General features: G+C 39.5%; 1 long non-coding RNA gene across 16 annotated transcripts in view; it reads left to right on the top strand.

Annotated features, from left to right (window-relative positions):
• LOC140515338 (uncharacterized) overlaps nt 1-13,434 on the top strand; it is a 107,919-nt gene that overhangs the window by 59,294 nt on the left and 35,191 nt on the right. For 14 of the 16 annotated variants that reach the window (XR_011970976.1, XR_011970971.1, XR_011970972.1 and 11 more), the window contains exons 10-11: nt 2,504-2,592; nt 8,867-8,980. This is a non-coding gene — a long non-coding RNA (uncharacterized lncRNA). Of the gene's footprint in view, nt 1-2,478; nt 2,593-8,866; nt 8,981-13,434 lie in introns of all 16 variants that reach the window. The other 2 variants (XR_011970967.1, XR_011970978.1) reach the window with 2 other exon arrangements.

Below are 13,434 nucleotides of genomic sequence, written 5' to 3'. Positions count from 1 at the left end.
AGTTGAAACAAGGTGTTGGAGCAGAATCGGTTATGCCTTCAGCAAAAGTAAAACTGGCATGAGTAGCAGTCATCTGAGGCAAAGGAAAAATACAAAGGCAGCTAATTAAAAGAGGTGTTCAGAGAAATTACATTTTTCCAAAAGGCACCACAGACGAGGAATTAATATCAATACTGAAAAATATATACATCAAATGGTATAGCATCCAAATTCTTGAAGGTTATAGCAGGGAATAGGCAGTAACAGTCTGATAGCAGGCTATCAATTTACCACCTGACAGACCTAGATAAATTTAATTTATTAAATATCAGAAAGAGAAGATAAGGAGATAAATAGAATTTTGCAACGTTAGATATGGTAGACTTCTGAAGAATGCTGGATGGCAATAAAAAGGAGGATAGCATTTTTTATCTGACCTGCATGGGAGCTACAAAATAATGACCTTGTGTTTGGGCATAGAAGCCTCAGAAAAACGGCCAAAAAGAAAAAATCTTGAAGACATCCCTTTGGGATCATAATGCAGTAAAATACATATAATAAAGGACTTTTGATGCATAGGTTAAAAGTTAGTTGGAAACCAAGTCATCTACTTTTACAGAATGAGTGGATCAAAGAAGTAAAGATAGCACCAATAATTTCATTAAAGAAAATGACAAAAATGAAATAACATACCACAATTTGTGGGATGCAGAATAGGCAATACTTGAGGGCAAATATACACCTGTAAATGCTTATATCCATAAAAGGAGGGAAGAAGAGATCAACAGATTGTATTCATGAATTATATTCAAATTGGTCTTAGCAGTTATTTAGCACCTCATCCTTTATTTACAATAATCACAAATCAGCAGCTGTCTTGTCAGATTAAGGCAGTGCAGTTAATTAGTTTTTTCAGAGGGCACATATATATATATGTGTATGTATATATATATATATGTCTCTCTATATATAATCTATGTGTGTTTGTGTGTGTGTGTGTGTTTTAGACTTTCATCCCAATTTTTGGAATTTCTTAAATTTATAATTGTTATAAGCAATGGCAATGCGAGGTTTTCAATTGTCTTGCAAATACACATTTTAGAATTTGTTAAACTTTCCAATTTTCTTTTTCACTTCTTTTTGAATTTGAGTGTATTAAATTATATCTCCGTATGAACAGGATACTTTCTTGAACACACAAATGTTATGTGTTGAATTTTTTGCCTGTTTCTTTTTCAATAGATCGTGATCCTTTGTTGAAAACAATAGTGATGCCTACAGTAGCCTTAACCCTTCAAGACACAGCATGGGCTCTTTTTTGTTTTCACACATGTTTTCCTTTCAAAAAAAATTTTGGAACCAGAGTAGGCACTTGATATTCACCACTCCTGAAAGATGGTCCCTCAGGATGTATATTTTCAGATCACTATTTTACTGAAATAAATATACTACATTTTATGTTGTACCTCATATACTAAATATATTTATGACAATTGGCTTCCCTTTATTTGTAATTCTGTATACACTGGAACTCTGAGCATAGAAAAAAGAGTCATTCCTTTCAGTTGCAACTAAAACCTCACATTCTGTAGGAATGCTTCCCAGCCCCTTTTAATTCCAGTGCCTTCCTTCCTTTAATCATTTCACATTTATCCTGTATGTTGCTTTGTATACATATACTTGCATGCTGTGTGTCAGATGGAGGTGTGAGCTCTTTGGGGCAGGAATATCTTTTGTCTCTGTTTTGTATCCCTAGCTCTTAGCACAGTGCCTGACACGTAGTCAGTGCCTACTGACTATGTAAAGGTTGATCAATCGATTGGTTGTTCTCAGGACCATCCGAGGCCTTACAGTCTGTAATGGAAGAGCCTTCCAAGCCTTGCTACCTGCCTTCCCAGCCCTAACACTCTGTCCTCTCTGACCTCTCCCATGCCTGATATAACCCATGTTCACATCCCACAGACTCAGTCACTGTTTGTTCTCTGACCCTGACCACCTTCCAGATTCTGTGTCCTAAAGCCCCTCCCAAGCTGGATATTCTAGGTTGAAGGGTTCTACCTCCTTTGGTCTAAATTTGGTCGAAGCTCAGAAATTCCTTTTTAGATCTACATTTACTATCTCACATTCTGGCTTCTGTGTCAACTCCCAGTTTTGATGTTCAGAAACTCACTGCCATCCCAGTCCTGAAATTCTCCCTTCTCCTCTTTATCTATCCTATCATATATTTTCTTGAAATGTATATCCATGTCCATCAATCTTGTTCTAAAGCATCTGCCAGCTTTGCCATTTTATGTTCAAATTCTGCTCACTAAAGTGATAAGACTTTTTTCTCCTCTTCTGCTTTTCTATTCAGGTTTATCATGTTAAATTTCATGTCTGTTAAATAAGTACATGTTACAACATATTATTACGTCAAATCATGATAATACAGTGTTTAAATCTTTTAAAGTTGAACCTTTAAAAATGCATACTATATGCTAGCCTTATTTGTTTCAACAGATACTTCCCATTTATTTTGAGCCAGGTTGCACAGCGGATGGATCACTGGGCCTGGAGTCAGGAAGACCCAAGTTCAAATCTGACCTCAGACACTTCTTAGCTGAGTGACCCTGGGTAAGTCACTTAACCCTGTTTGCCTCAGTTTCCCTTTTGTCAAATAACTTAGAGCAGGAAATAGCAAACCACTGCCATATTCTTTGCCAATAACAGCACAAAGGGGTCCAGAAGAGTCAGACACCACTGAAAAATAGCAATATGTATCCTGCTAGCTCTGCCATTCTCTTGTCCCTCTCTGGCATCTCCAAGGCCCTCCCTCCTGTGTGCTGAGATCCTACTGAACCAGACACTGTCACTTTTCTGGCCCTGATCATCTTTGTGTGTTCCACATTCCCTGCCATCTTTGATGTTCTGGGTTGCATGGCACTATCCAGCTAGAACCCATGAATCCCAAATAGCCCCCAGTCTCTCATAGATGCTATGTTGGATGTGCCTTCTTCTGTGTTGTATCCTAGACACTATGTCACCTCTCAGTTTTGTTGCTCAGAGCCCAGACTCTGAATTCGCAGCCTGGAAATTCTCCACCCTAAGCTCTTTCTAAAACCCATTCCGGGATAGTGATTTCACATTCAAAGGTCTTTTCTCTTCTGCTATTCTTCACATGTTTTTTCCTTTTCAGTTATGTAATTGTTTTTAGTATATTAAATCCTTGTATACCTTAGAAGCAGAGTTATTTAAAATCAGAAATTGCTTCCCTTGTGAATCATATGTACTTGCATTATTTTTTCTGTAAATACGGCCCATTCACTCACCATAACAATAACCTGTGAAACAACCATTCCTGTTAGAAAGACTGCCTTTGATTAAAGTTTTGAAGGCCGTTATTTTTTTACATTTTTTTCATTTACATTCAGATTAGGCACAGTATATTCACAATTCCATGTTGGGGGGCAGAGTGAGGGTGGCAGACTGAATAATCACAACAGTCAAACCTCCCCCAAAACCTCCCGTACAAAGAGACCCCAGAAAACACTGAATAGATTTCTGGGTAGGAAAGTCAAGAAAAAGTCACATTAAGTCCCAAGGCAGATGAAGAAGATGGAAGAGAAGCGTGCCAACGCTGGAGTGTAGGTTGCCCTTGGTATGGCGGATGTGGCACCTGAGGGTGCTGTTGGGCAGGCAGCAGCAGTGCGGCGTAGCAGTGGTGATGGCAGCAGCGGCACCGGTGCCCAGGAAGGAAAGGGGATTACTAAGTAGATTCCTTTTCAATTCCTGGGCGCAGGGTCAGGTGCCAATTGTTAGCTCTGTCACTCATTACACAGTGCTGAGTCGCAGTTCCAAGGTGGAGAAGAGTGGTGGTAGTCATGAGGAAGCAGCTGCCCTACCTGAGTAAGGACCAGAGCCCAGGTCATAAGGACAGTGACCGGACCTGTCATGGGATCACACCACTCTGAAGGCATCAAAAAGCTACAGATCCCTAGGTCTACTTGTGAAAGCAGAAGGACATAATAGACAGAAATTCGGCCCAGTCCTCCCCTCCAGAGGAGAGCAGAGCCCAGCTCTAACATAAAATCCAAAGTGAAGATGGAGGCTAAGGAAATGAGCAAACAAAAAGAACCTGAGCATACAAAGCTACTATGGTGACAGGAAAGCTCAGCAGAAAAACTCAGAAGAAGACAATGTCTTGAAAACAAGAGTGATATAAGAAAAATTGAGGAAATGATTGAAGGATGAGCGAAAATTTATGAAAAGAGAATTAACAATCAAGAAGAGGAATCTCCCAAAAAAATACCAAAGAAAATAATTCCTTAGAAATCAGATTGGCCTACTGGTAAAAAAAAAAAAAATGGAAAACCTCCATGAAGAAAACAACACCTTAGAAATGATAATTGGACAATTGGGAACTAATGACTCCATGAGACATCAAAAAATAGTAGAAACAAAGTGAAGAGACTGGAAAATAGGAGAAAATATTTAATATAGCTTAGGAAAAGTAAGTGACATGTAAAACAGAGCTGAGAGAGGTAATTCAAGAATCTGGGCACCACCTGAAAGCTATGGTTTAAAAGAGAGCCTTGGTATCCTATTTCAAGAAATCATAAATGGAAAATGGCCAAGTATCTTAGAACCAAAGAGGAGAGCTAAAATTGAGAGTCTCCTGGTCCCCCTGCTAAAGAAATCCTCAAATGAGAACTCCCAGTAATATTCTAGCCAAAATCCAGAGCTCCTAGGTCAAGGTACTGTACGCAGCCAGAAAGAAAGAATACAAATACTCTGCAGCCACATTCAGAATCACACAAGATTGTACCGTATTACACTGCATAACTGTTGCCACCGCATAATTGTCACAGCCTGTTGTTGCTTATTTAGTGCAAAACTTGATTTATACCCTTTCGTTGTGTAATCACGTGGCATAATTCTGTTCACAAAAAAGTTTACAAAGGAGCAAGGTATTCCCCAGTGGCATATGGGTGCACATTTATCTCCCCCACATTGTGAGCTAGGAGCCCAGAGTTCTTAGCACACAGGCATTGTCAGTGTCTTTCCCAGAGCCAACCTGTGTGGTTTCTTTAGAGGGCTCCAGGACTAATGGTATTGTTACTCAACCCAGTGAAAAACTGAAGTGGCAGGGGAAGTGGTAGGCAGGTGAAGCCGCCATGGTCAGGCACTTGAAATGGTAAGACTTGCATCTTCCCAATTTTAACCTATATTCATGAGTATTCCATACATTCTTATTCTTGCACCAAAGGCAGTTTGTACTAAATGATTTTTAGGTAACCCTGGTACAACTTTTTTTTCAAAACCTTTACATAATGGTTGCACCCCACTTTTCCGCAAAACATTTTGTCTGAAAATCTGTGACCGTCATGCACTGAAATATGGTATGTGGGACTGGAGAGCTTGGAATATGACTTTCCAGAAGGCACGGGAGCTAGGATTGCAACCATAGAGAGCCTACCCAGCCAAACTGAGTATAATCCTACAGGGGTAAAAATGGGTAATTAATGAAATAGAGAACCTTCAAGCATTCCTGAAGAAAAGACCAGAGCTGAATAACAAATTTGACATTCCATCAAAAGACTCAAGGGAAATATAAAAATGTCAACATGAGTGAGAGATCATAGCAATTGAACAAGTTTACACTGTTTAGATTCCCATGTGGGAAAATGATGCATGTAACCCCTAAGAACATAATCATCGTTATGGCACTTAGAAGGAGTCTACTAAGGCAGAGGGCATGGGTTTGGGTCTCTTATGTTAGTATAATCTCCAAAGAAGAAGGGTGGGAAAAACGTATGCACTGGGGGAAGGGGAAAGGGAGAGAAAGAATGGAGAAAGTTAACTTCCATAAAAGAGACTCTCAAGGAGAGTTTTTACAATGGAAGGAAAGTATGGGGCACAGAGTAGGCAATATTTGACCCTTACTCTTATCTGAACTGCTTGAATCTGAGAAGAGGGTGTGTGTGTGTGTGTGTGTGTGTGTGTGTGTGTGTATGTTTGCACATGCACACATACACGCGTACACGTACACACACACACACACACACACAAATTTGGGTCAGGAAACTAATTTATCAATCTCAACAATGAAGTAGGAGGGGAATGGGCTAAGAGAAAGTGGAGGTGGATACAATAAGAGGGAATGATGGTTAAGGGAGGCAGTGCTCAGAAACAAAACAGACTCTTATACTGTTACTTCACGTTCGGAGAAAATTCGCAGGAGAAAATAGAGAAGGATGAGTAGAAGAGTATAGAGGGAAATAGACAATTAACAATCCTAACTGTGAATGTGAATGGATGGCCTCACCCACAAAATGGTAGATGACAGGAAAATGGATGAGAAACCAGAGTCCAACAAGGTGTTGTTTACAAGGGAGATGGGAAATAGAGACACACACACACACACAGAGTTGAAACAAGGTGTTGGAGCAGAATCGGTTATGCTTCAGCAAAAGTAAAACTGGCATGAGTAGCAGTCATCTGAGGCAAAGGAAAAATACAAAGGCAGCTAATTAAAAGAGGTGTTCAGAGAAATTACATTTTTCCAAAAGGCACCACAGACAAGGAATTAATATCAATACTGAAAAATATATACATCAAATGGTATAGCATCCAAATTCTTGAAGGTTATAGCAGGGAATAGGCAGTAACAGTCTGATAGCAGGGCCTATCAATTTACCACCTGACAGACCTAGATAAATTTAATTTATTAAATATCAGAAAGAGAAGATAAGGAGATAAATAGAATTTTGCAACGTTAGATATGGTAGACTTCTGAAGAATGCTGGATGGCAATAAAAAGGAGGATAGCATTTTTTATCTGAGCTGCATGGGAGCTACAAAATAATGACCTTGTGTTTGGGCATAGAAGCCTCAGAAAAACGGCCAAAAAGAAAAAATCTTGAAGACATCCCTTTGGGATCATAATGCAGTAAAATACATATAATAAAGGACTTTTGATGCATAGGTTAAAAGTTAGTTGGAAACCAAGTCATCTACTTTTACAGAATGAGTGGATCAAAGAAGTAAAGATAGCACCAATAATTTCATTAAAGAAAATGACAAAAATGAAATAACATACCACAATTTGTGGGATGCAGAATAGGCAATACTTGAGGGCAAATATACACCTGTAAATGCTTATATCCATAAAAGGAGGGAAGAAGAGATCAACAGATTGTATTCATGAATTATATTCAAATTGGTCTTAGCAGTTATTTAGCACCTCATCCTTTATTTACAATAATCACAAATCAGCAGCTGTCTTGTCAGATTAAGGCAGTGCAGTTAATTAGTTTTTTCAGAGGGCACATATATATATATGTGTATGTATATATATATATATGTCTCTCTATATATAATCTATGTGTGTGTGTGTGTGTGTGTGTGTTTTAGACTTTCATCCCAATTTTTGGAATTTCTTAAATTTATAAATTGTTATAAGCAATGGCAATGCGAGGTTTTCAATTGTCTTGCAAATACACATTTTAGAATTTGTTAAACTTTCCAATTTTCTTTTTCACTTCTTTTTGAATTTGAGTGTATTAAATTATATCTCCGTATGAACAGGATACTTTCTTGAACACACAAATGTTATGTGTTGAATTTTTTGCCTGTTTCTTTTTCAATAGATCTTGATCCTTTGTTGAAAACAATAGTGATGCCTACAGTAGCCTTAACCCTTCAAGACACAGCATGGGCTCTTTTTTGTTTTCACACATGTTTTCCTTTCAAAAAAAATTTTGGAACCAGAGTAGGCACTTGATATTCACCACTCCTGAAAGATGGTCCCTCAGGATGTATATTTTCAGATCACTATTTTACTGAAATAAATTATACTACATTTTATGTTGTACCTCATATACTAAATATATTTATGACAATTGGCTTCCCTTTATTTGTAATTCTGTATACACTGGAACTCTGAGCATAGAAAAAAGAGTCATTCCTTTCAGTTGCAACTAAAACCTCACATTCTGTAGGAATGCTTCCCCAGCCCCTTTTAATTCCAGTGCCTTCCTTCCTTTAATCATTTCACATTTATCCTGTATGTTGCTTTGTATACATATACTTGCATGCTGTGTGTCAGATGGAGGTGTGAGCTCTTTGGGGCAGGAATATCTTTTGTCTCTGTTTTGTATCCCTAGCTCTTAGCACAGTGCCTGACACGTAGTCAGTGCCTACTGACTATGTAAAGGTTGATCAATCGATTGGTTGTTCTCAGGACCATCCGAGGCCTTACAGTCTGTAATGGAAGAGCCTTCCAAGCCTTGCTACCTGCCTTCCCAGCCCTAACACTCTGTCCTCTCTGACCTCTCCCATGCCTGATATAACCCATGTTCACATCCCACAGACTCAGTCACTGTTTGTTCTCTGACCCTGACCACCTTCCAGATTCTGTGTCCTAAAGCCCCTCCCAAGCTGGATATTCTAGGTTGAAGGGTTCTACCTCCTTTGGTCTAAATTTGGTCGAAGCTCAGAAATTCCTTTTTAGATCTACATTTACTATCTCACATTCTGGCTTCTGTGTCAACTCCCAGTTTTGATGTTCAGAAACTCACTGCCATCCCAGTCCTGAAATTCTCCCTTCTCCTCTTTATCTATCCTATCATATATTTTCTTGAAATGTATATCCATGTCCATCAATCTTGTTCTAAAGCATCTGCCAGCTTTGCCATTTTATGTTCAAATTCTGCTCACTAAAGTGATAAGACTTTTTTCTCCTCTTCTGCTTTTCTATTCAGGTTTATCATGTTAAATTTCATGTCTGTTAAATAAGTACATGTTACAACATATTATTACGTCAAATCATGATAATACAGTGTTTAAATCTTTTAAAGTTGAACCTTTAAAAATGCATACTATATGCTAGCCTTATTTGTTTCAACAGATACTTCCCATTTATTTTGAGCCAGGTTGCACAGCGGATGGATCACTGGGCCTGGAGTCAGGAAGACCCAAGTTCAAATCTGACCTCAGACACTTCTTAGCTGAGTGACCCTGGGTAAGTCACTTAACCCTGTTTGCCTCAGTTTCCCTTTTGTCAAATAACTTAGAGCAGGAAATAGCAAACCACTGCCATATTCTTTGCCAATAACAGCACAAAGGGGTCCAGAAGAGTCAGATACCACTGAAAAATAGCAATATGTATCCTGCTAGCTCTGCCATTCTCTTGTCCCTCTCTGGCATCTCCAAGGCCCTCCCTCCTGTGTGCTGAGATCCTACTGAACCAGACACTGTCACTTTTCTGGCCCTGATCATCTTTGTGTGTTCCACATTCCCTGCCATCTTTGATGTTCTGGGTTGCATGGCACTATCCAGCTAGAACCCATGAATCCCAAATAGCCCCCAGTCTCTCATAGATGCTATGTTGGATGTGCCTTCTTCTGTGTTGTATCCTAGACACTATGTCACCTCTCAGTTTTGTTGCTCAGAGCCCAGACTCTGAATTCGCAGCCTGGAAATTCTCCACCCTAAGCTCTTTCTAAAACCCATTCCGGGATAGTGATTTCACATTCAAAGGTCTTTTCTCTTCTGCTGTTCTTCACATGTTTTTTCCTTTTCAGTTATGTAATTGTTTTTAGTATATTAAATCCTTGTATACCTTAGAAGCAGAGTTATTTAAAATCAGAAATTGCTTCCCTTGTGAATCATATGTACTTGCATTATTTTTTCTGTAAATACGGCCCATTCACTCACCATAACAATAACCTGTGAAACAACCATTCCTGTTAGAAAGACTGCCTTTGATTAAAGTTTTGAAGGCCGTTATTTTTTTACATTTTTTTCATTTACATTCAGATTAGGCACAGTATATTCACAATTCCATGTTGGGGGGCAGAGTGAGGGTGGCAGACTGAATAATCACAACAGTCAAACCTCCCCCAAAACCTCCCGTACAAAGAGACCCCAGAAAACACTGAATAGATTTCTGGGTAGGAAAGTCAAGAAAAAGTCACATTAAGTCCCAAGGCAGATGAAGAAGATGGAAGAGAAGCGTGCCAACGCTGGAGTGTAGGTTGCCCTTGGTATGGCGGATGTGGCACCTGAGGGTGCTGTTGGGCAGGCAGCAGCAGTGCGGCGTAGCAGTGGTGATGGCAGCAGCGGCACCGGTGCCCAGGAAGGAAAGGGGATTACTAAGTAGATTCCTTTTCAATTCCTGGGCGCAGGGTCAGGTGCCAATTGTTAGCTCTGTCACTCATTACACAGTGCTGAGTCGCAGTTCCAAGGTGGAGAAGAGTGGTGGTAGTCATGAGGAAGCAGCTGCCCTACCTGAGTAAGGACCAGAGCCCAGGTCATAAGGACAGTGACCGGACCTGTCATGGGATCACACCACTCTGAAGGCATCAAAAAGCTACAGATCCCTAGGTCTACTTGTGAAAGCAGAAGGACATAATAGACAGAAATTCGGCCCAGTCCTCCCCTCCAGAGGAGAGCAGAGCCCAGCTCTAACATAAAATCCAAAGTGAAGATGGAGGCTAAGGAAATGAGCAAACAAAAAGAACCTGAGCATACAAAGCTACTATGGTGACAGGAAAGCTCAGCAGAAAAACTCAGAAGAAGACAATGTCTTGAAAACAAGAGTGATATAAGAAAAATTGAGGAAATGATTGAAGGATGAGCGAAAATTTATGAAAAGAGAATTAACAATCAAGAAGAGGAATCTCCCAAAAAAATACCAAAGAAAATAATTCCTTAGAAATCAGATTGGCCTACTGGTAAAAAAAAAAAAAATGGAAAACCTCCATGAAGAAAACAACACCTTAGAAATGATAATTGGACAATTGGGAACTAATGACTCCATGAGACATCAAAAAATAGTAGAAACAAAGTGAAGAGACTGGAAAATAGGAGAAAATATTTAATATAGCTTAGGAAAAGTAAGTGACATGTAAAACAGAGCTGAGAGAGGTAATTCAAGAATCTGGGCACCACCTGAAAGCTATGGTTTAAAAGAGAGCCTTGGTATCCTATTTCAAGAAATCATAAATGGAAAATGGCCAAGTATCTTAGAACCAAAGAGGAGAGCTAAAATTGAGAGTCTCCTGGTCCCCCTGCTAAAGAAATCCTCAAATGAGAACTCCCAGTAATATTCTAGCCAAAATCCAGAGCTCCTAGGTCAAGGTACTGTACGCAGCCAGAAAGAAAGAATACAAATACTCTGCAGCCACATTCAGAATCACACAAGATTGTACCGTATTACACTGCATAACTGTTGCCACCGCATAATTGTCACAGCCTGTTGTTGCTTATTTAGTGCAAAACTTGATTTATACCCTTTCGTTGTGTAATCACGTGGCATAATTCTGTTCACAAAAAAGTTTACAAAGGAGCAAGGTATTCCCCAGTGGCATATGGGTGCACATTTATCTCCCCCACATTGTGAGCTAGGAGCCCAGAGTTCTTAGCACACAGGCATTGTCAGTGTCTTTCCCAGAGCCAACCTGTGTGGTTTCTTTAGAGGGCTCCAGGACTAATGGTATTGTTACTCAACCCAGTGAAAAACTGAAGTGGCAGGGGAAGTGGTAGGCAGGTGAAGCCGCCATGGTCAGGCACTTGAAATGGTAAGACTTGCATCTTCCCAATTTTAACCTATATTCATGAGTATTCCATACATTCTTATTCTTGCACCAAAGGCAGTTTGTACTAAATGATTTTTAGGTAACCCTGGTACAACTTTTTTTTCAAAACCTTTACATAATGGTTGCACCCCACTTTTCCGCAAAACATTTTGTCTGAAAATCTGTGACCGTCATGCACTGAAATATGGTATGTGGGACTGGAGAGCTTGGAATATGACTTTCCAGAAGGCACGGGAGCTAGGATTGCAACCATAGAGAGCCTACCCAGCCAAACTGAGTATAATCCTACAGGGGTAAAAATGGGTAATTAATGAAATAGAGAACCTTCAAGCATTCCTGAAGAAAAGACCAGAGCTGAATAACAAATTTGACATTCCATCAAAAGACTCAAGGGAAATATAAAAATGTCAACATGAGTGAGAGATCATAGCAATTGAACAAGTTTACACTGTTTAGATTCCCATGTGGGAAAATGATGCATGTAACCCCTAAGAACATAATCATCGTTATGGCACTTAGAAGGAGTCTACTAAGGCAGAGGGCATGGGTTTGGGTCTCTTATGTTAGTATAATCTCCAAAGAAGAAGGGTGGGAAAAACGTATGCACTGGGGGAAGGGGAAAGGGAGAGAAAGAATGGAGAAAGTTAACTTCCATAAAAGAGACTCTCAAGGAGAGTTTTTACAATGGAAGGAAAGTATGGGGCACAGAGTAGGCAATATTTGACCCTTACTCTTATCTGAACTGCTTGAATCTGAGAAGAGGGTGTGTGTGTGGGTGTGTGTGTGTGTGTGTGTGTGTGTGTGTGTGTGTATGTGTGCACATGCACACATACACGCGTACACGTACACACACACACACACACAAATTTGGGTCAGGAAACTAATTTATCAATCTCAACAATGAAGTAGGAGGGGAATGGGCTAAGAGAAAGTGGAGGTGGATACAATAAGAGGGAATGATGGTTAAGGGAGGCAGTGCTCAGAAACAAAACAGACTCTTATACTGTTACTTCATGTTCGGAGAAAATTCGCAGGAGAAAATAGAGAAGGATGAGTAGAAGAGTATAGAGGGAAATAGACAATTAACAATCCTAACTGTGAATGTGAATGGATGGCCTCACCCACAAAATGGTAGATGACAGGAAAATGGATGAGAAACCAGAGTCCAACAAGGTGTTGTTTACAAGGGAGATGGGAAATAGAGACACACACACACACACAGAGTTGAAACAAGGTGTTGGAGCAGAATCGGTTATGCTTCAGCAAAAGTAAAACTGGCATGAGTAGCAGTCATCTGAGGCAAAGGAAAAATACAAAGGCAGCTAATTAAAAGAGGTGTTCAGAGAAATTACATTTTTCCAAAAGGCACCACAGACGAGGAATTAATATCAATACTGAAAAATATATACATCAAATGGTATAGCATCCAAATTCTTGAAGGTTATAGCAGGGAATAGGCAGTAACAGTCTGATAGCAGGGCCTATCAATTTACCACCTGACAGACCTAGATAAATTTAATTTATTAAATATCAGAAAGAGAAGATAAGGAGATAAATAGAATTTTGCAACGTTAGATATGGTAGACTTCTGAAGAATGCTGGATGGCAATAAAAAGGAGGATAGCATTTTTTATCTGACCTGCATGGGAGCTACAAAATAATGACCTTGTGTTTGGGCATAGAAGCCTCAGAAAAACGGCCAAAAAGAAAAAATCTTGAAGACATCCCTTTGGGATCATAATGCAGTAAAATACATATAATAAAGGACTTTTGATGCATAGGTTAAAAGTTAGTTGGAAACCAAGTCATCTACTTTTACAGAATGAGTGGATCAAAGAAGTAAAGATAGCACCAATAATTTCATTAAAGAAAATGA

Source organism: Notamacropus eugenii, chromosome X (genome assembly GCF_028372415.1).
Source record: "Notamacropus eugenii isolate mMacEug1 chromosome X, mMacEug1.pri_v2, whole genome shotgun sequence".
Classification (NCBI taxonomy): domain Eukaryota; kingdom Metazoa; phylum Chordata; class Mammalia; order Diprotodontia; family Macropodidae; genus Notamacropus; species Notamacropus eugenii.
The sequence above is the reverse complement of the archived record's forward strand: the minus strand, read 5'-3'. Positions and strand labels throughout refer to the sequence as shown.